Source organism: Macrobrachium nipponense, chromosome 27 (assembly GCF_015104395.2).
Source record: "Macrobrachium nipponense isolate FS-2020 chromosome 27, ASM1510439v2, whole genome shotgun sequence".
NCBI lineage: Eukaryota > Metazoa > Arthropoda > Malacostraca > Decapoda > Palaemonidae > Macrobrachium > Macrobrachium nipponense.
Window position 1 is genome coordinate 47,296,414 of NC_087216.1, and position 25,213 is coordinate 47,321,626.

Here is a 25,213-nt window from a genome sequence, read left to right on the forward strand (position 1 = left end):
TTGGAGTCGGCATCAACCCACCTCGACCTCATGTAGCCATTATATGAGTCATATCACTTTACTGTGATTCACATTGAGCTACAAATGTCCTTTAATATCTTATTTGCTCTACCTCGGATTTAATTAATTTTCATATATGTTAACCGAAGGGGAATTTTTTTAGTCGATATGAGATTTATCGGCTCATGGGAGCGAAACATCGAACCCAAAAAATCCAGGATGCACAGTGAAGCTTTAAACCACACGGCCACCACAAGAGAGTATAAGTTTATGCCGCCTATCAACTACAAATACATGTCGCTCTCAGGTGTTCATTGTTTTGGAGTCAGCATCAACCCACCTTGACCACAGTAACATTGTAGTGCTTTTGTCCGCACATAGCCATCATATGAGTCATATCACATTACCTTGATACATATACATTCATTGATCTACAAATGTCCTTTACTATATAATTAACTCTACCTCGGAATTAATATATCTTCATATATGTTAACCGAAGGGGAATGTTATATTCGATAAGAGATTTGTCGGCTCATAGGAGTGAACCATCGAACCCAACAAATCCAGGTCGCACAGTTAGCTTTTATGCCCCATTGTTATAGAGGCAACTTACTCTAGTCTTGCTTTGAGGTATTTACTGATCTCAGAAAACTAATGCAGTGTAGTGTTTTCCCAAGGGGCGGGGGTGCCAAGCCCCTTCCAGCATCGGTCAGTCCTCTCAGAGGTGGGAATTGGGAAGCACAGCTGTTCACACTTCACAACTGGCCTTCCATCTGTGCAGACGTGCGCCCGGTTTCTCCAAGGAGATGTACAGCCAGCAACAAAACCAGCATCGCCCCGCCAAGCCTGGCTCGGAGAAATCATGCCCTTCTTGACCAGGGAGGTGGCCCACGTCCAAACAACCAGTACAGTTAGAATGGTTCGAATGGGAGGAGGAGGGGAATTACGGTGATCAGACAAAGAAATGCAATGATGAGTGAAATATATATAGACAAAGAGAGAAGAGAAGAGAGAAAGAGGGGGGCGGAGATAGAATAGACCACGAGGAACGGTAACGAAAGAAGTGCATACAGTGTATGGAGAGAGAGAGAGAGAGAGAGAGAGAGAGAGAGAGAGAGAGAGAGAGAGAGAGAGAGAGAGATAGCGCTATTATTCCTGTTTAGTTATTAATCTGATGAATATATTTGAGACATGCTTTAAAAAATATGTTATCGTATATTTTCTGGAAAATAATTATTATGAAATCTTATCACATCGTCTTGTTTTAAATCGTTATCATATTTCTATATAACAAAACCTTAGATATTGTTGGAACTGACTATTCATATTAATATTATACAGGCGGAAATATCTTGCGGAAATATCTTTCTTTTTCATTATCCTATAAGTAGCTCTCTCTCTCTCTCTCTCTCTCTCTCTCTCTCTCTCTCTCTCTCTTTATCTGTCGTTCTGTCATCCGTCATATATCACCTGGATCCACTATTTGAATTATGGTAAACGTTTGCTATGTTATTTGAATGTGGCCAAGGATCACAAAACCGTAAATGGCTACTCTACCAACTTGTGCTTGGCTGCATCTATCTTTGCTTTAGATTGACTGGACTATAATTACCTGTATTACCAATAATATACGAAACTGGTCACAAAGATGTTACACACCAGGTTTTGTAACCGTGGTTTTATGAGTCATCAAAACATCAAATGTACAAGGGTATTTTTTTATTAATTAATATATGCTAAGAACACATTACTGGATATGCCAATCTAGCACTACAGGATTTGTATTTATGGCGTAACTTAGTTGGGTTACCATTATTTGAGTGTGATGGGCCACTTGGCTCAACCCCTGGCAACCATCTGGGCTACTTATGGAAAGTATTTTAATTTGCTATATTTCTTATATTATATTATATTTACTATGTTGTTTTCGAAACTCTTGGTGAAAATAAAGTATGTAGAATGAAATGTAGTGAATGTGTGCATTGGTGCATTAATATAATGATGATGGGGTATAAAGGATGTAGGTGTTGCAACACCTTATACTTTTAACATTATTCATTGTCTCAAATTATTTGTTGACAGTCTTTAGACCTGAGCAGATCGGTCACGTCTTAGCTAACCCCCTCCCCCCTCACCCCCATCCCCCGGTTCATGTTTGCTCAATCAGTCTGCCTTTATTTTTCGCTTTAGCGCTGCAGCGGCTAATGTCCAACACACCTTGTCGGTGTTCCCCCTCCAAGCTATTCAAGAAACCTATTACTTTCGATATCTCTTGTTTATTCCGTCTTTTACATATCCATGTTTTTATTTTTGGTAATGAAATTATTGTAAATATTGGAAAAATATAATGGCTTATGAAATACTGTCATCTGAGTATTATTTTACCTTCCAAAAAACATCCACCAGAACGATCTTTAAACGCCGAACATGAGAAGGTGCGGGGGTAGAAGGAAATAACAAGGTGGGGGTTAAAGGTGATGGGGGACAGGTGACATTGGGTGACCTTAATGTACGGCATGATATCAATGAATCTAAATCGCCATGACGACTGGCACATAGCGTTATAGGGTTACCGAGATCATCTTTGTATATCTGGTTAATGACTGCTACTATCGTTTATGCAATGAATCCTGGTTTTCCCACCCGGTAACGTGTCACACATAACCAGGGACGATATGTATAACGTCAGTGGTCTTAATAAGCGTGTGTTTGCAGCCTTTGTGGAGGTTTATTTGGTAATTACGAGTATCTACACTAAGGTAAGTCTTAGTCGCGGTCGTTGTGTTTATCTATGTTTGGAATAACTGTTGTAACATATAATGTTGTGCACTAAAAGCTATATATTATGTACTTATCTATGGCAATGTTTGTAGGGATGGCGGCGGCAAAGACAACTCTGTTGAGCATATACCTCAAAGGCTACAAACATACGACTGTCAAGACCACTGGGAAAATCAGGTCTAAATTCTGTCGCCCAATAATTTGAGACACTAAATAATATATTAATCGTACACGGTTTTGCAACACCTACTACATCCTTTATACCCCACCATCATTATATTAACGCACCGATGCACACATTCACTGCATTCCATTTAACATAATTCATTTTCACCAAGATTTTCGAAAACAACATAATAGATATAATATAATATATAATAATTGATAATATAAATAATAATAATAAAATATGATATAATATAATATAATTTAAGAAATATACAAATTAAAATACTTTAAGAAATATAGCAAATTAAAATACTTAATATAAGTAGCCTAGATGCCAAGGGCGGAGCCAAGTGGTCCATCACATTCAAATACTGGTAACTCAAAAATACAAATCCTGTAGTGCTAGATTAGCATATCCAGTAATGTGTTCTTAGCATAGATTAATTAATAAAATAATACCCTTGCAAAATTAATGCTTTGGTGATCCATACAACCCACGGCTACAAAACCTGGTGTGTAACATCTTTGTGACCAGATTCGTATATTATTGGTAATGCAGGTAATTATAGTCCAGTCAATCTAGAGCAAAGATAGATGCTGCCAACACAAGTTGGTAGAGCAGCCATTTACGTTTTTTTTATCCTTGGCCACATTCAAATAATATATCAAACGATTACCAATATTCAAATAGTGGATCCAGGTGATATATGACTGAGGACAGAACGACAGATGAGGAGAGAGAGAGAGAGAGAGAGAGAGAGAGAGAGAGAGAATACAGCTGCTTATAGGATAATGAAAAAGAAGGATATATCCGTCTGAATAATATTCATATGAATAGTCAGTCCCATCAGTATTTGAGACTTTTTTTGTATATAAAGAATGATAACTATTAAAACAATACGATGTGATAAGATTTCATTATAATTATTTTCCTAAAAAATATATGATAACATATTTCTTAAAGCATAAGGTCTCAGATATATCCGTCAGATTGATAACTAAGCAGGAATAAAGCTCTCTCTCCATACACTGTATGCATTTATTTTGCTACCGTTCCTCGTAGTCTATTCTATCTCTCTCTCCCTCCCTATCTCTCCCCATACACTGCATGCATTTCTTTCGTTTCCTCGTACTCCATTCTATCCCCCCATTCACTCTCTCTCTCTCTCTCTCTCTCTCTCTCTCTCTCTCTCTCTCTCTCTCTCTCCATTAACTGTTTGCATTTTTTTTGTTGGTTTCTATAACGACGCATGCAGACCCATAGAAACCCACAATAAAAAACCATCCCTACAAGAACTTCTCACAAACACCAAAATAATACACGGGGAAGGCAATACTGCCATTTATTAATATCAGAAGCAGTCAGCATCGCCATGCAACGCCCCAACCTTAACATCCAACGCGAGGCAGATAGATCCTTACCCTCTTGTAGAAGGCAGCCCTTCAACCGCGTGGAACAAAACCACCACACGCGGACAGGAGCGCACACTGACATTCAGTGAATTAAACATATATGTAATTAATATATATCTATGTATAATGTGTTATATCAAAAGTTGACATAACACATTCTGTTATATTAAAAGTTGATATAACACATTCTGTTATATCAAAAGGTGATATAACAGAAGTTATATCAACTTTTGATATAACTTCTGTTGTTAACATATTTATTTGTTTGTCTTATTTTATGTTTCACTATAGTCTTTTGTAAATACTTAAAAATAAGTATCTGGAAACTCTACTACCTTTCCGTCCTCATGACGTCACAAAACGCATGCAGGTTCATATTCGTATATGCGGGCTGCTCTACGAGCAAGAGCCCGTGCTGGCACAAGGCCAGCTTAATCTCAAACAACAACATAATATTCGTATCAGTACATTTGATAACGTCAATACGTATAGGTTGACGAATCAGCTGTCGCGTGTAAAAATACTGGAGTAAATGGAAGAACCCCATTATGAGTCCATTAGTAACCTGAACAATGAAGTGAAGAAAATAATCAGAAAATATGAAGCAATTTCAAAAAAGCTGGTTAACAGTGAAAAAGCCATTCTATTTAATGAATATATATATATATATATATATATATATATATATATATATATATATATATATATATATGTGTGTGTGTGTGTGTGTGTGTGTTTTGTCTAACATCTAAGTCACTATAACTCAGGGAATTCTTTACGCATAAGGGGGCTTATAAGTGAAAAGTGCTTTGCCAGCAGTAAGATTCGAACTGCAACCTGGTTTAGAAAACAACTTGGATGCAATGACATTGTTTAATGACCCATAAGAGAAGTTATCAAAGTTACTCTATTTTCGTTGTATATAAGTCAGGCAGGTTACACTCCTTGGTTGTGAGTAATCCCCAAGGTATGTGTGTGTGTGTATAAGTGACGTGCTTCATTATCAATAATTTAAACTTTACATAAGATCATAGTATAATACTGATGAGTTTCTTGTTTAACTTTGACGCATAATTTCTCTCTCTCTCTCTCTCTCTCTCTCTCTCTCTCTCTCTCTCTCACTTTCAAAAGTGGATCAAGACTAGAGGAAAGTAATATAAGCCTGTGAGTCTAACATCTCATATTATGAAAGAGTATGAAAGGGTAATGAAGAAAAATATTTTTGAAACATTTAATGAAAAATAATTTGTTTAATATAGGTCAACATGGTTTTGTACCCGGAAAAAATACACAAACCCAACTGTTAGTCCACCGTGAGAACATATATAAAAATATGATGAACGGAAAAATAAACAGATGTGGTTTATCTAGACTTTGCAAAAGCTTTTGACAAGGTAGACCATAATATATTAGCGAAGAAAATTAGAAAACATAATATAGTGGACAAAGTAGGAAGATGGATAAAAGAAATTTTACACAACAGAAAAACATAGTTATTGCAATACGATGAGAAATCGGATGAAGATAAGGTGATATCCGGTGTGCCACAAGGTACGGTGTTAGCAGCATTGCTGTTTGTTATTATGATTGCAGACATAGACAGTAATGTTAAGGTACTCGGTAGTGAGTAGTTTCGCCGATAACACAAGAATAAGTAGAGAAATTACCTGTGATGAAGATAGAAACTCGCTACAAAGAGACCTTAACAAAAGTATATGAATGGGCACAGGTAAATAGGATGGTATTTAACTCTGATAAATTTGAATCAATAAATTATGGAGATAAAGAAGGAAAAGCTATATGCATATAGGGGCCCTAATAACGAGACAATCACTAATAAGGAAGCAGTTAAAGACCTTGGTGTGATGTTGAATAGGAACATGTTATGCAATGATCAAAATAGCAATTCTATTGGCAAAATACAAAAGAAAAATGGAAATGTTGTTACGGCACTTCAAAACAAGAAAATTTGAGCAATTGATTATGCTTTATAAAGCGTATGTACGTAGTCCACTTGAATATTGCAATATGATATGGTACCCACACTACCAAAAGGATATTGCACAAATAGAGAGTGTACAAAGGTCCTTTACAGCTAGAATAGAGGAGGTTAAGGATCTTGACTACTGGGAAAGACTACAATTTTTAAAATTATATAGTCTAGAAAGGAGAAGAGAACGCTACATGATAATTGAGGCATGGAAACAAATAGAAGGAATTGCCGAAAACATCAAGGTGCTAAAAATATCAGAAAGAACAAGCAGAGGTATATTAATAGTGCCCAAAACTATACCAGGAAAAGTAAGGAAAGCACACAGGACATTAATCCACTACGCACCAGCATCGACAAATGCAGCGTCTATTCAATGCGTTGGCAGCTCATCTGAGGAATATATGAGGAGCGAGCGTAGATGTGTTTAAGAATAATCTCGACATATATCTAAGCTGCATCCCAGACCATCCAAGATTTGAAGCTGCAAAATATACCGGAAGATGTACTAGCAACTCTCTGGTAGACATTAGAGGTGCCTCACACTGAGGGACCTGGGGTAACCCGAACAAGATGTAAGGTCTGTAAGGTAAGGTGAGGTCTGTAAGCTCTCACCTTTCCAGAAATTCAGTAAAATGCCGTGTCATGTCAATCACTAGCCTACTTTTTTTTTTTCAACTGTTGACGGAAAATGGGCCAATTTACCATATTGAGCGTACCATAGACGATTGATTTTTGGCGTCTCCTTCATTGAATTATAGTCTTTCAGCAATACTAGGAACGAGATGTTCTTAACGATTGGCTTAATCAAACAAAAGTGAAAGCTGAATCTTTTTCAAGACATGGTTGCGGTTAGTGTAGAAGAAAATGTGAGAAATGATTATAATGTTTCATAATTTGCGATACAAGTAATCAATAAATTTATCCTGTAAACTGAATTTATGGAAATCTTTGGTCATCATTTATTTGAGTAACCGGCAACAAGAAAAATAATATTTACCATTGTGATAAATCAAGCTGTAGCTTTCATAGACCACCAGCTCCTGTATTATAATCCGGTGACGGAGGATCGGATGTATATTGTCGCGGCGTTTGTACGTGGATTTGCAGTCTGCCGGAACGTGTGTTTATGTGAAAGGTAAATCTCTAGTGATTCATTGTTCTTCTGCCCATATTATTGCATTCCTGGACGATGGCAATGTTAACCTAAGGTATTTAGGTATTGTTTCTCTTGGATTGTTATGTAAGTAATTCGCTTCAACAGGCAAAAACCACTTTATTTTCCATTTGCATTCATCTGCGTTTCACAATCCCTTCAAAAACGTATCCGCCTCCATTGGCTCCATTGGCATTCCAAGTTACCTCCCAAATTTTGGTACCCGTCCTGTCGCCATCTTGCAATTTCTACCTTTTTTCCCAGGAAGCATCATCAATCATTGCTCAATCTAAATAATCTCCGTTTTCCCTTTTAATGTTACCTATTGTCATTGAAGTGACTAATTTTATCATCTTGTAAACGATATTCAAAGAGCATCTATACTTCTAATCAATATCTTTAATCAGTAATATGTGTGTGTGTTAATCATGGAAATCCTCTTTAAACATCGTCAGATATTTACATCTACGTGGTTGATGAAGGTACCTACGCTGCGCTTCATCTCTGGCTCAATTCTTTCGTTGAGGAAATAGTTTCATTCATTTTTAGGAAGAAGGTAACTACGCTAGAAAATTCAGTCAGGATGTTTTTCTGATGCTTCGTATCTAAATTTACATATTAGTACATGTATTGATTGAAGAGCTATGATATAATAAAATTTCACACTTTCCACTTAGGTGATAATCTTTGTAATTGTATAGAACAGCTCCGCGAGACATTGTGTTTGTTACCAGCCCCTAGGCTATGAACGCGAAAACGTAAAAATAAAACGACAAATTCTCAGATGATTTTGGTATGCTTCTCATGTGATGTCACCTTTTTCTCTATCTTTCAGAATAAAGACTATTAATAAACGATATCCTCGTGCGGAGCTCTATTTAGAATTACCGTAGTAACTTTTAAACACAGAAAATCCAGTTTTATCTCAACACCAAGTCCTTCCAAAGGAAACGTTGAAGTTTTCTCCTGCAAAGTACAAAATACGCATAAGGAACTCTTTGACCTTTGTAAACGGGTCTCTCCCCGATGGATCATTCAACCAACGCTTAAGAAGATTAAAGGAAGATTATCAGCGGGGGTGACCTAAATTGGCTTACTTGTGGACGGATCTCTTGGTATAAATACCACCTTTTCTGTAAACTTTTCTCATTCATATACCTGAAGAGAGAGACAGCAGTCTCTGAAATATAGTTACTTTTCTCTCTACATTTTAGTGTTTTTATGGGCTCCTTTTATTAGATATAAAATAAATATATATATATATATATATATATATATTATATATATATATATATATTATATATATATATATATATATATATATGTCTATATATATAGTCTATATATATATAATCTATATATATTCGATATCTCATTTCTATATAGATGATATATATAGATATTAGCTATTATATATAGATTATATAGTTATATATTATATATAATATATAATATATATATAATATAATATATATATATAGTGTATATATATGATATAATATATATATATATATATATATATAGTTTTTATATATATATATATCTATATTCTTTTAATATATCTATACTCTATATTATAGCTATTATTATAATATCTATATATATATAATATATATTATATATATATCTAATAGTATATATATATATATATAATATATAATATATATAATATATATATATATATATATATATATATATATATATTATATATATATATCTATATATATATATTATTCGAAGCAGTAGATTTCTAGTTTTATTGACACGTTTACCGAATGAAAAAAATATGAACCTTCATCACAGATAAAATACGAATGGGCACTTTAAAGACAACACTGATCCCTTGAAAAGCTTTTTATGCAAGAAGTCAGACTAATTATATCAAAATAACTGTGAGGTATCATTATGCTTAGGTAAATTAAGTGGCATCACTCCAACAACAACTTGAAAAGAATAAGTATTTCAAATATTTTCGCTTGTCTCAATTCACTTCAAGAAAATTGAAGGAAATCAGCACAATCAATCACCAAGGTCTGAGTCCGCCAAAATTAAATCCTCTCACTGGTGGTCAAAGAATGAAACACTGCTATAAAAATAAAAATAAAAATTTTGTAATTAAAAATTCTTAAGTGAAATTCTTAATCTCAAGAAAATTTACTATTACCTGAAAACAAAACAAAGTGTAATTAGTACTTGAATTAATTTAAGCAAAATTAATTCAATATTAATCTATGAAGGAAATTATTTAATTGATCAAAAAGTTAAATTGCCCGAGTAAAATTCAAGCTGTTAAGAAATAATTAAGATTTTAAAATAAATCTAGGTAAAGGCAAGTAAATTCACAAGAATTAAATTAAATCAAGTGTGGAACTTTAGATCATCAAGAAATATATAACACAAAATGCATAAGAGCACCAAATTCACCACCAAAAATTTAAGAAACTAAAGACCAGTAACACTTAGAATATAGAAAAAAATAATAACTCAAAACACAAAAATTGTAATGTGGAATAATATAAGCATTTTCAGCGCACTTAAAACAACAAGTTGTACAATACCTTACTGCAGAATGGTTGTCAAAAGAGATCCTTTCATAATATCCACAATTATGTTCCAGGCGACGTTACACAATTCTTACTTTTACAGCATCAGTTCAGATTTCATAAATAACTGCAATGTTAATAAGATATTTAACAGAAGCTAAGAGTGACCCAAATACAAAGTATTGACGTTACTTTGAAAAAATGTAATAAAAAGATTCCTATCGCGTGAGAGAGAGAGAGAGAGAGAGAACCTTAGCATCTCTCTACAGAGTGGTATTAAGTTTAATAATGACCAAACCCTCTCTGCTTATGCATGTATGAAAAAAATACGACGCCAAAATGAAAAACGACTATTGAATACTATCGAAGCCTAATAGTGACCTTACTTCCGAGACAATGACGTCATGAAATACTACACAAAATATTCTGCTCACAGAACAATATATCACGCAGCCTAAGCATATGAATGAAATGTAAAAAAGAGAATATATGACCAGGATGCCTTTCTTTCAAGGGTGATGAACAAGCTACAGTTCGTTTTTCTAGCCGCGTTACTCTCTTTTTTTCCATCTACTTATTTCTTAACTTTAGATTATGCTTTTGTGAATTCTGAATATATCAGTTGTATATATCAATTCTAAGTTAATCTTAATATGAGATCTGAACGCAAAATCTTTACATATATGTGTGTGTATAACTGAACCACGAAAGTTAGGAACGTGATAAATCCATAAATAAAGATAATGCCACGAAAGAAAAATAAACGAAGGAGTCTCCTTCGTTTATTTTTCTTTCGTGGCATTTCTCTTTATTTATATATGTGTGTGTTTGTGAAATCACCCTTTACACACACACACACACACACACACACACACACACACACCACATATATATATATATATATTATATATATATATATATATATATAATAATCTGTGTGTGGTGTGTGTGTGTGTGTGTGTGTGTGTGTGTGTGTGTGTATATATTAAAGTAGAAAAGTCTTTTACGACCACTTATTATCAGCTCAAAATTCCCCTACAGTTAACATATATTGGAAATATATCATTTCTAATTTAGAACGATTTTTATATTGATGGACACTTGATAGCTTAATAGTTGCAGTATATGAACCTCAGTGATGTGATAGTATTAAAATATTTACTGTATCTATGTATCTATCTATATATCTATCTATATATATAGTATATATTATATATTAATATATATATTATTATATAGGTATTATATATATATATATATATATGATATATATATATATAGAATATATATAGATATATTATATTATATTTTTATATTATATATATATATAATTTATATATATATATATATATATATATATATATATATATATATAATTATATATATATATATATATATAATTATATATATATATATATATATATATCGCTATATATTATATATATATATATATTTATATATATATATATTTATTTTATATATATATATATATATATATATATATATTATATATATATATATATATATATATATATATATATATATATATATATATATATATAATATATATATTAATATATATATATATATATATATATATATATATATATATATAGAAAGTAAGTGCTATATTGCAGATACTGCTGTCTCTCTCTTCAGGTAGGTAATAATTTCTCCTTAATATTCTTAAGCTTTGTTAAAATGAAGATCTTATCTGTGATATCTGAATCCCTGGCACCCTTTGCGATGTTCATTACCTGTCTTTGTTTAATCAAGGCTGACTCCACCATGTCATTTACTGCTGTGATTTATACGTGACAAATTCCACTTTATACAGTTGTTATGGTTATTTATATGGTTGCATCTATTCTAAATTAAGACTGGAGGGTTCAACAGCTTCAGTAATAATATATGCTGGGGACACAGACATCGTAGTGTTGTCGGCCTATGTTTCGCACCATGTCAGCCCAAGGTTTTGGGAGGGTCACCCCCGGTAATTTTTTTAGTTGATTATAATTTCGTCCCCTCATGGGATCGAACCACCGTCCAGTGGACGGGAACGAAATCAGAATGGCCAGTGACGTTATCGATAACGTCACTGGCCGTTCTGATTTCGTTTCCATCCACTGGACAGTGGTTCGATCCCATGAGGGGACGTAATTATTATCAACTAAAAAAATTCCGATCGGTACATATATGAAAATATATCAATTCCAAAGTAGAGCAAATTAGATATTAAAGGAAATTTGTAGCTCGAATGATATAAATAAAAATATATATATATATATATATATATATATATATATATATATATATATATATATATATATATATATATATATATATATATATATATGTATAGCTTAGTGCCAGGAGCCAGGAGTCAATCCATATTAATAACCGTCAATGAAGGGAAGAGGACACACACAGATGTACATGCTGTCTTTATTGCAACGTTTTGTAATTATCAAGTTAATTACATCATCAGGCTGTTAAAATGAAAGTAAATTCTCCTAGTAAAATTTAAAAAACAAAGCTTTTGAATTTTTTATTTTTTATTTTTGTTTTGTTTTTACAATTTTTACTAGGAAATTTATTTTCATTTTAACAGCCTGATGATGTAATTAACTTGATATTACGAAACGTTGCAATAAAGACAGCATGTAGCATCTGTGTGGTGTCCTCTTCCCTTCATTAATGGTTATATAGATTATATATTATTATATATATATATATATATATATATATATGTATATATAATATATATGATTTCTATATCGAGTTCTCCAGTCGGCGTAGATAATAATACTTCAGGGGGTACCATGATACATTAGTAGATTGCCATAGTTTATTAAAAAACGTTTCGCACACAATTCTCGGTGCATCATCAGTCTGTAACAATAAAAGTAAATACATTATAAAAAGGAATTCACAAAATTACAAGGTAATTAAAAATTAATGGTTTGGTTTAAAAAAGAAAAGCAGAAGTTAAAAGTTAAAAAAAAATACGTTAAAACACTGTAAAAAGAGAGAGAGAGAACTGAGACACCAACCATCCAAGGCAAAAGACGAAGAAGGAATAGCAAAACCTGACGTCCCAAACAAAAAGTCAGTTATGCCAAATACAGAGGGGAAGCCGTGGTGTGATTGTTCAAAGAGGGAACTAGCCTTTTGATAAGTAATGACTCCAGAGTAGTTAGATGATCTGGGTCCTTTGTATATCCAATAATAGAGAAGTGCTGTTTCAAGACCTCTATTTTGCATATAGCAGCATGATTTTTAATGTTAGAAAACTCTGGTTGCTTAATTCTCTGGCCTGTACGAAAACTGAAAACCCATGTGGCTGCAATATCTCACTTGCAACAGCCTACGAGTAGATCCGATGTAAGAGCCCGGACATCCAGGGCATGTGAATTTGTATACAACATTAGATCTCATGAAGGATTGCAAGCGATCTTTACAGCTGAAAAATGAACCTATCCTGCATGGATTATTAGAAATAAGTTTTAACTGAAGACAGGGAATTTCTTGTTCAATGATCTGTTTTAGTCTACGTGAGAATTTCGTATCAAACACAAAAGGGATGGAAGCAAAGAACAGTTTCTTAGGAACATCAAAGTTGGGCAACGGTGGCTGGAGAAATTTGGTTAAAAGTTTATTGATAACTCTAAGTACTACGTCTTTGGGATAGGAATTTTTCTGAAAAAAACCTAATAAAAATTCTATTTCATTATGGAAAGTTGGCCAGTTAGACGAATAATTTTAATGCTCTTGGACAAGAGTGTAAATGGTGTTTAATTTGAAAGGTTCTTTGGCATGAACTATAATAGTTGTTAGCTAAACCTGTATAGGTCTTTTTTCTAATAGACAGCTGTGGTGAATTCGAATTACTTCTTGTAATATTGATATCAAGAAATGGCAAACTGTCTCTGTTCTCCACCTCCATCGTAATAATTTTATGTGTGACTTAGAAACAAAATTTTTAAATCAATGTGAGTCTTCCTTTAAACCAGCATACTACAGGAGATATGTAGACGACACTTTTGCTCTTTTTAAGTACCCTTGGCAAAGCACACAGTTTCTGGAATATATTAATCAGCAACACCCAAATATTCAATTTACGATGGAGGTGGAGAACAGAGACAGTTTGCCATTTCTTGATATCAATATTACAAGAAGTAATTCTGAATTCACCACAGCTGTCTATAGAAAAAAGACCTATACAGGTTTAGCTAACAACTATTATAGTTCATGCCAAAGAACCTTCAAATTAAACACCATTTACACTCTTGTCCATAGAGCATTAAAATATTCGTCTAACTGGCCAACTTTCCATAATGAAATAGAATTTTTATTAGGTTTTTTTTTTTTTCAGAAAAATTCCTATCCCAAAGACGTAGTACTTAGAGTTATCAATAAACTTTTAACCAAATTTCTCCAGCCACCGTTGCCCAACTTTGATGTTCCTAAGAAACTGTTCTTTGCTTCCATCCCTTTTGTGTTTGATACAAAATTCTCACGTAGACTAAAACAGATCATTGAACAAGAAATTCCCTGTCTTCAGTTAAAACTTATTTCTAATAATCCATGCAGGATAGGTTCATTTTTCAGCTGTAAAGATCGCTTGCAATCCTTCATGAGATCTAATGTTGTATACAAATTCACATGCCCTGGCTCTTACATCGGATCTACTCGTAGGCTGTTGCAAGTGAGATATTGCAGCCACATGGGTTTCAGTTTTCGTACAGGCCAGAGAATTAAGCAACCAGAGTTTTCTAACATTAAAAATCATGCTGCTATATGCAAAATAGAGGTCTTGAAACAGCACTTCTCTATTATTGGATATACAAAGGACCCAGATCATCTAACTACTCTGGAGTCATTACTTATCAAAAGGCTAGTTTCCCTCTTTGAACAATCACACCACGGCTTCCCCTCTGTATTTGGCATAACTGACTTTTTGTTTGGGACGTCAGGTTTTGCTATTCCTTCTTCGTCTTTTGCCTTGGATGGTTGGTGTCTCAGTTCTCTCTCTCTTTTACAGTGTTTTAACGTATTTTTTTTTAACTTTTAACTTCTGCTTTTCTTTTTAAACATTATTTTTAATTACCTTGTAATTTTGTGAATTCCTTTTTATAATGTATTTACTTTTTATTGTTCACAGACTGATGATGCACCGAGAATTGTGTGCGAAACGTTTTTTAATAAACTATGGCAATAACTAATGTATCATGGTACCCCCTGAAGTATTATATATATATATATATATTGTTCCAGATTTTAAGCCAGAACCAAGGAAAGCAAGGTCTTTTACCAGTTTCATGCATCATTGTCTATATGCAAGTTGCCCATTTCAACTGTAAGCATCCATTCCCTCGAAAAAGCTATGAATTTTTTCTTATAAATTGTTGTTTGTAATATGTCACATAACCAGACCCCCAGTTGTAACTTAGCTTTTGAAAAGGAAGGAGAAACATTTCATCTACATATAAAATAATATATATATATATATATATATATCATATATATATAATATACTATATATATATATATATATATATATGTTGTGTGTGTGTGTGTGTGTGTCATTATGGGTAAATAATTGTTAGATTTTAGCACAACGATAATAAAACCTATTATCCTAAAGTGACCATTGTACTATTCCCGCATTTTCCATTAATTTAGGAATATTGAGAGAGAGAGAGAGAGAGAGAGAGAGAGAGAGAGAGAGAGAGAGAGTGAAAGAAAGCTACACGTTATGCAGTCGTATTACATTTCAGTAGACGTGACATTACTAGCTTACAGAAAAAAGGGAGAAATGCCGGACTAGAATTCTAATAAGCAGATTTCGGATTTGACCGTATTTGCACAGGAAGTATTTGAAAGTATAAAACACAGGACAGATATAAAGATAGACGCAGATAATAATAAAAGTGAGTGATTATGTCGAAATTATCGACGGCGAAAGTAAGTGAAATTATTATATTTCCCCTGCAATAATTCCCACAAACACAAATTATATATATATAACATACACATATATATATATATATATATATATATATATATATATATCTATATATATATACATATATGTATGTATGTATGCGTGTGTGTGTGTGTATGTATATAATTTGTGTTTGTGATAGAAAGAGCGTTCATGATTTGAAACGTAATAAGTGGCGTCATCAAAATGTCTTGACAAAAACAACACATGTATTTGCAGTGAATGCAACGTAGCAACGCACATTTAAAATGCAATATTAAACACAAAGATAACCCTCGCCGAAATTAACTTGGAATTAAGATATTAAGCGCAGCCGAATATGAAAATGAGACTGAGAAATCCTCCTGCATAAAATGAAAGAAAAAACAAAACCATTGAAGTTTAAGCCTCCACTTTAGGTCGTTTGGGATTTTTGTATTCCGTCCTCGAATTTCATTTCCAGGGTATTAATAAGAGTGGTCAAGAATATAGCAAATTATGACCTGAAAAGCACAAGTAATGCTACAGTTACGATGCAGCTGAAAATACAATATGAAATTATTATTATTATTATTATTATTATTATTATTATTATTATTATTATTATTATTATTATTATTATTATTATTATTATATAAAATCAATTTTCTTATAATACAAGCATCGTTAATATTGGTAACTGATCAACCAAAATATATATGATAATAAAACGTATATTCAACCAAAACCTGTTTTCTATTAATTTGAATCGGCGTATATTATTTCGCCAAAATACAAACGACATGACATTTGTAAAAGAACTATGATTAGTCATATCGCCTTACGTCAGATTACTTTAAGGATTTCTTGAACCAATTTAAGTTTCTAAGACAAAATATTTCTTCAGTATTGAAGCCTTCAGAGGAGAAAGCAGTTCACTTACTAACTCATTGAGTAATCGTTTAGTTTTACGTCGCTTATACTAAAAATACAAGAGATTATGATATTCAAAACTATATGAAAATTTTAAGAATTATTACTGGTATAACACGAATGATAGATATGGATTTTTCTGCTCTTCTGCTAGAATAATGACCTTTTCATTTATATTTATAGAGGGAAAATATCCAAATATTTCTGATAGATTTTTGAAGTGACTCATTTATACCGGTATAACAGTTTTGTGGTCATACAAGTGTTAAGAATAGAAATCTCCTTCGGTGTTTTATGTTTCAAGGCTACAGGGAATAGTTACGTTCTTTAAAGAAGAAGATGTAATTAGACCGTTTTCTTGTGTGTAAATCTAGAAATATTGCCAAAGATGCACCGGAGATCCTTAAGATCTACGAGCAATACTGTTCTCATCTACGAAGGGAGTAAATCAAATCAGCATGTCTGCATAGACATAAAATCTGGACTCCTAAATGGACAACTTACTATTAACAATACATAAAGTCTTACCCGGAAGAAAGCTGTATTATATTATCCTCAAAATTCATATTTGTTGATATGAATTTTTACCTGATTAGGCATACCGATTGGATATTTAACATGACAGTAGCTGAAGTAGGGTTAGAATTTTGCACAACAGTGACAAAAAACATGAACATCCTTAAATGTACGTTTAAATTATGGTTGAATCATTGTTTGATATTCGCACAACAGTAACAAAACCATGATCTTAAAACGTACGTTCATACTATCCTGGCATTTACCCATTATTTAAAACTAGGGAATATTTGCGAATCACCCTCTTCCACGTAATAGGAGGCATTCCTTGGCCGAAGGTTTTTGGCCCTCCGAACTAAGACAGGAAAGGAACCTCAACTACTCCTCGGAGAAACTGAGCTCTGCATTTCAGGACTGTAATGATCGCGGAAGACTATTGGTGCTGTTAGGATGCTAATTGCACGATCATAGAAATTGGCTCTCGGTAACTCTTTGTTCCCAGCGGCGTTAAAGGGATGCAAGTACTGAACAGGGTTTATTTAACTTCTTGATTTGGTTTTAGCCAAAAAGATAATATAACAAACGTCAAAATTAATCAGTATTAAAATAACTAACTTCTTTCTCTACGTCATATAAAAGATATCGGAAACTTTAACCAAAATACTAAGAATTGGAATGAGGTATATGTATATACTATAATATTTTGGTGCCTGTGGTCATGTTCCAAACATACCAATTATAGAGTGGCTCCTTTCTGTTGAGTGGCATTGGAACAAAAATGATGCAGTTTAGGGTTATATGCACAGGATAGTATCATGAAAGTACATTCTTAAAATCTCGTGGCATAAAATTCCATATTCGGCAGATTTAGGTGATAACTTTCTGATTAATATATATTTTTAACCCATTCAATCTAAACATAAAAAAGAACACAATCTATATCATATTGGTCATCTTCTGTAGGTCAGTATTCACGACGTTTTTCTACACATTTTTTTTTTTTTTTTTTTTTTATAAAATATAAACATTACAACCGAACTAAATTTTCATAAATTCAATAAATAGTAACTTGACCATTTTTTGTTTCGAAGTTGTCTTTTGTAAAAGCCTTTTACCGTTCTACTAATATTTTATCATTCTACTTTTTTTTAACAACTGATTGATACCGTGGCAGCTATTAACAGAAATGAACTTCTCACAAGTGACAAAAAACTGGCAATTTTCCACTTTCTGAACAGTTAAACACTACAAAACATTTAACGTTTATTGCATAACCAGGCATAACATTCTAGGTACACATGAAAGCGTAATGAATAGCGGGAAGGAAAACAAAAATAGTCGTCGTCAAATTACTAGATACAGTTTCTTTCTGTTAGATATCAGATTTGCGATCATTCACGAAAGAAAGTTGTTGTTTACACAGGAAGTTATTTGGACAACCTATAAGTCACTGACACGCGACATAATTACCTCAAAATATGTCACCACCGAAAGTTAGTATTTTGTAAATAAAGTGTGAGCTACTGTTTTTCTCATTAACTTCATTTCCCCTATAGTACTCTTCTGGTATGGCCTTAGTTTTCCATTCCTTTTTTTCTTTTATCGTTTTTTACTACTGGGCCATTTTTATTTTAAAATATCTGTTCTTTTAATCATATACTCGTTGTTAAATTTAATCCTAATGAAATATATGCATACACACACATACACACACACACCCATATATATATATGTGTGTGTGTGTGTGTGTATATATATATATAATATATATATATATATATATATATATAGTATATATATATATACACACACACACACTTACACACACACACACACATATACATACATACAATTCTTACGAATATCGACTTGCAACAAAGATACTCTCTTAACTGAGTTATGGTTGCATCCAAAATATGGTCAATATTCGATAAAAAGAAGGAATTATGCTTAAAATTAGTTTAATCGTGGATCTTAACTAAGAGAAAATAAGTATCCATATTAGTTATCTATAATTACATTAGTTTAAGGAGCTCTGGGCACAGGCTCCTTGGCACCTTCTTATATTAAATAACAATGCAATGGTGCCATTGATTAATATATATAATGCACCAAGAACTATTTTACAAGAAAATATGAGACCGACATGAAATAAACTTCTATGAATTATATCTTGAGAATTCTTCAATCACCGAAACTGGATGAAAAGAAGGGCACAGTGTATGCAGAGGGATAACACAGCTGAACACAGATTTCTGCAATAGGGAGAATCACACGATCACTTCAAATGTTGCAACAACAAGACCATCGTATATTAATTTGCTGAAGGCTGAGAGGGGAGTCATCCAAGGTAAAATATAATGTAAAACCGTATTTAAGTTGTAGTAAATTCTACACAGTTCGTAATCACACAATAGCAAGAGTCTTGAATGTCATTCCAGGGAGTTTTGTCGATAAGGACACCAACTGTTTGCATAAGCGCGGAACTGGTTAAGTCAACAAAGGACGGAGGTTCTCTGTGGGTGGTCGGTAGATGCCGATTAACAAGGACTTTGCGTTCCATACAGGTGTGCCCAGTACTATTCCCGCTTGACCTCTGACCTACCCCTTATATACATTTCTGTTCCCGGACTTTTTGGTTAGGCTTGGCTTAGGTCTGGAAGAGCGTGATTCCTGTTACTCATGTCCTGGCCATTCAGGTGTCCTGTGCCCTTGTTCGGTTTGTTTGGAAGGGGAGAGCGTTTCGGCTGAAGGGCGAAATTTGCAGGAAGATGGGACAACTGAGAGGCCATTAAGAGAGAGAGGGGTCAAGTTGAAATTTCCTGAGTTTGTCTGTTAAGGTACTTTGTCTATCTTTTGTGTGACACAAAATTTCCTCCGAAGTTCTGTGCTTGTTGACATATACAATATTTTTAATGCAAAGTGCTATGTTAAAGTATTTGTGAAATAAATACACGATTTTCGTTTTTGCTTGGTGTTTTTACATTGCATGGAACCAGCGGTTATTCAGCAACTGGACCAACGGTTTTACGTGACTTCCGAACAACGTCGAGAGTCAACTTCTATCACCAGAAATGCACATCTCTAACCCCTCAGTGGAATGCACGAGAATCGAATTCGCGGCCACCGAGGTGGCAGGGCAAGACCATACCGATCACGCCACTGAGGTTCTTGAAATAAATACGAGTAGAAATAAGTATATATATATATATATATATATATATATATATATATATATATATATATATATATATATATATATATATATATATATATAAATACAGGTTTTTTGCCACGAAGGAAAAAATGAAAAAGAGGCGAAAACCTTTATTTATACATAGCATCACGTTTTATACATATATATATATATATATAAATATATATATATATATATATATATATTATATATATATATATATATATATATCTATATATATATATATATATATATATATATCTTTCATTTTCACGTCACGTGAGGATCTCTTATATACTTTCCCCACGTGACTATTGTGGAATTACAATACACACACACACACACACATATATATATATATATATATTATATATATATATATCTATATATATATATATATATATATATATATATATATATATCGAGCTACAATGTCCTTTAATATCTAATTTGCTCTACCTCGGAATTAATATATTTTCATATATGCTTAACCGAAGGGGAATTTTTTCTCGATAACAGACTTGCCTGGATTGGGGCGCGAACCCAGGATCCTTACAAATCCAGGAACATCAGTGAAGCTTTTACCTACTACACTACCGCGAGAGGCCGAAAAGTTGATGTCGCCGCTCACCCTGAAATACCTTTCGCGCGCGCAGGTAATTCGTTGGTTTGGAGACAACATCAACCCACCTCGACTCCGGTAGTGTTTGTAGTGCTTTTGACAGCACGTAGCCAATCTATAAGTCATATCACTTTTCCGTGACAGTGTATCCATATGTCAGACCAGATGTACAAACAAACGTCACAGCAAAAATGTAGATCATTCTTATTCACCTGCGTTATCACTGTATGTAACGATATATCAACTAGGTTATGAAGCATGTTTCTCCTTTGAATATGAATCTGAGTAAAACAAAATATATGCATTGGAAATATATTTCATAATGTAGTATAACACTCATTTACATAAAGACACCACACACACACACACATATATATATATATAGATATATATATATATAGAACTATATATATATAATATATATCTATATATCTATATATATATATATATATATATAATATATAATTATATATATATATATATATATATATATTATATATATATATATATATATATTGGGGAAAGTATATAAGAGATCCTCACGTAACGTGAAAATGAAGAAGGTAGCAAGACTTTCAAGTTTTATTCCAAAAGTTGAAAGTCTTAGTACCGCCTTCTTTTATTTTAAGGTGAGGATATCATATATATATATATATATATATATATATATATATATATATATATATATATATATATATATATATATAGATATATGTATTATATATATATAGGAGCCCATAAAAACGCCAAAATATAGAAAGAAAATACTGTATTTCAGAGACTGCTGTCTCTCTCTTCAGGTAGATGAATAAGAAATGTTTCAGAAAAGGTGTTATTTACACCAAGAGATCCACCCACAGTTAAGCCAATTTAACTCCCACTGATAATCCTTCTTTAATCCTGTTAAGCGTTGGTTGAATGAAATCTTTATCAATGACATCCGAATCCTGTGCGCCCTTTGAGATGTGCATTACCTGTCTGTTAATCATGGCTGATTCTATTATCTGACTCCTGTACCGACAGTTGCAGCTATAATTTATATGTTACAAATTCCTGTTTATTCAGTGGTTATGGTCACTTATATGGTTGAAACTTTTCAACCATATAAATGACCATGACCAAAGAATAAACTGGAATTTGTCATGTATAATTTATAGCAGCAACTGTCGGTACAAGAGTCAGATGATAGAATCGGCCTTCATTAAGCTGAGACAGGTAATGATCATCACAAAGGGCACATGGGATTCAGATGTCATTGATAAATTTTTCATTCAACCAACACTTAAAAGGATTAAAGAAGGATTATCAGTGGGGGTGACCTAAATTGGCTTAACTGTGGATGGATCTCTTGGTATGAATACCACCTTTTCTGTAACTTTTCTCATTCATCTATCTGAAGAGAGAGACAGTAGTCTCTGAAATATAGTATTTTCTTTCTATATTTTGGCTTTTTATGGGCTCCTTTAATTAGATGGAATTCTGTTGTAAAAGAACATTTTAATCAGTCATAGATATATATATATATATATATATATATATATATATATATATATATATATATATATATATATACATACATATACATACACATACATACATACATATAAAGTCATGCAAGTAAGATAAGTTAGGTAAACATGGTACTAAGCTTTACTTCGCAATATACATGAATTATTATATCAATATTTCATACGTATATTATTTAACTGAAGTCAAGAGTTATACACATTCAATAGCATTCATTTGCACACCAATTAATAGCATTACAATAATAAGTTCCAATTACAAAAATATCAGAGTTCGGTAATTGAACTGAATTTCTTTTTAATTACATTAAGGTTTTAGAGGTGACTGCAGTTACATGATTTTTCTTCATGTATATTGTAGGTCAATTTATGCAACGTTCCCCTTGCATTGAAGGTGTTCAATTTAGGTAGTGGTTTATGGTGTCTGTATAATATATATATATATATATATATATATATATCTTATATATATATATATATATATAATATATATATATATATATTATATATATATACTATACATACATATATATATATATATATATATATATATATATATATATATATATATATATATATATAATATATGTATTATATATATATATATATATATATATATATATATTATATATATATAATATAATATATATCATATATATATATATATGAGCTGATTCAATACATTTTTTAATATGCCTTCTCTGTGATTTTCTGCAGTCCCGTGAAACCGTTATAAGTGATCATGTGTGTATGTGCGACAACACAAGTCAACCGCCAAAGACGTTATAAGTTGGCATGGCTTGGGCAGTTCAAAAGGGTGCCACGCATCTCTGTACTCCTTGATTGGACCTTGCGTTTAAGGAACCAGAATAACCAATCAGCTTCTTGCATAACGATGCCATGTGAAGGGGGCATTTGAAATATACTGCACCAGCAGTCAGATGACTTCATTAGTAGGCCCCACACAGGACAGACTGGGTCAAGACGAGTGCCCAGTGCCCGTATTCCCGTCAGCTGCCACACAAAAACGTGTGTCACCATGAGTGTCAATAACAGTCTAACCTGCTGTCTGGTTGTACGCTAGTATGGTTAACGTAATAATTACAGGCCTTCTGTGAAGCTAAGAAGAATACACCTGTGTTAAACGTTTCATCTATTATTATTTTTTGCATGTCCTACATCGCATGCATGTAAACTTCTCTCTCTCCTGTTTTTCCTTCATATCCCGAACCCACAAATGACCGAGAACAGGTCATATAATTTTGGTGTCAGTGGTGGGGTCCTGTGGAGTCTGATGAGGTCTTACAAGTTCTTATGAGGTCTTCTGAGGTCTTGTGGTTTCACACAAACGTTAGTGCTAAATCATTTTAGCCAACAAATAGTAATATGAAGTGAAATAAACATGGAAACGAGAGAAAGTTCAATGGCTGGCGATGACGAGGGAAATGGTGAAACGAACGTACTGGATAAAAATAGTTATGGCTAAAGCAATCGGCAGAAAAGTGATGAACATTGCTAAGAACGGGAATAATAAATCGAGTGGCCCTACGATTTCGAAGTGCATAGTGCTAACCAAACAGACAGTGTATAATCACATGCCAAGATTTAGAAAAGTGCATTGCTAACAAGAAAGACAGTGTACAATCACACACCAAGATTTCGAAAAGTGCAGTGCTAACCAGAAAGACAATGTACAATCACACACTCTACGATTTCAAAATGTGCAATGCTAACTAGACAGACAGCGCGATCGCAGAAATCGTTAATTAATTATCTCTGTTGACAGTTTCGCGGCCGAACTTGGTGACGAACGGGCGAAAGAATAATTCCAACCGGCGGAAGTATTCACGAAATATTGGAAAAATCCGTTCAAGAAAATACTAACAGACAAAGGCTAGTGTGGGAGAATTCAAAACCGACGGTCACAGCGCCACGGCCGCCAAGGTCAAACGACGGTGGTGCCGTGATGGTGGCACCCGAGCACCCTTCGTGACCCCCCACCCAGTACCGACTAGTGTAGCAGACCAAGTAGAGGAGTAACGAACTTGTTTTGAACGGAGAGATGGCAGTAGCGGGTGGCATCGGGGTAACGCTGGGAAAGTATCCCAGGTTATCCACAGTGCCGCGCGGGACTGTTATGCAGTGCCTGGGAACAAGGGACACTTTGTTATCCTATTGTGAGGGAAGGGATACCAATCCCCATCCCTAAGAAGTAATGGATTAGAGAACAACCTGTCCACCCACGAGTCAAGAATGCTGGGACAGAGAGAGGTCGACCAGAGCCTCTCTCCCTTGACCCTGTGGGAAGGTTGAAGTACACTCCTACTTCTTATCATGACATATTGAAGAGTAGAGGGATGGTATTAAAAAGTGAATAGTGCAGAAGTTCCCTCACCTACCT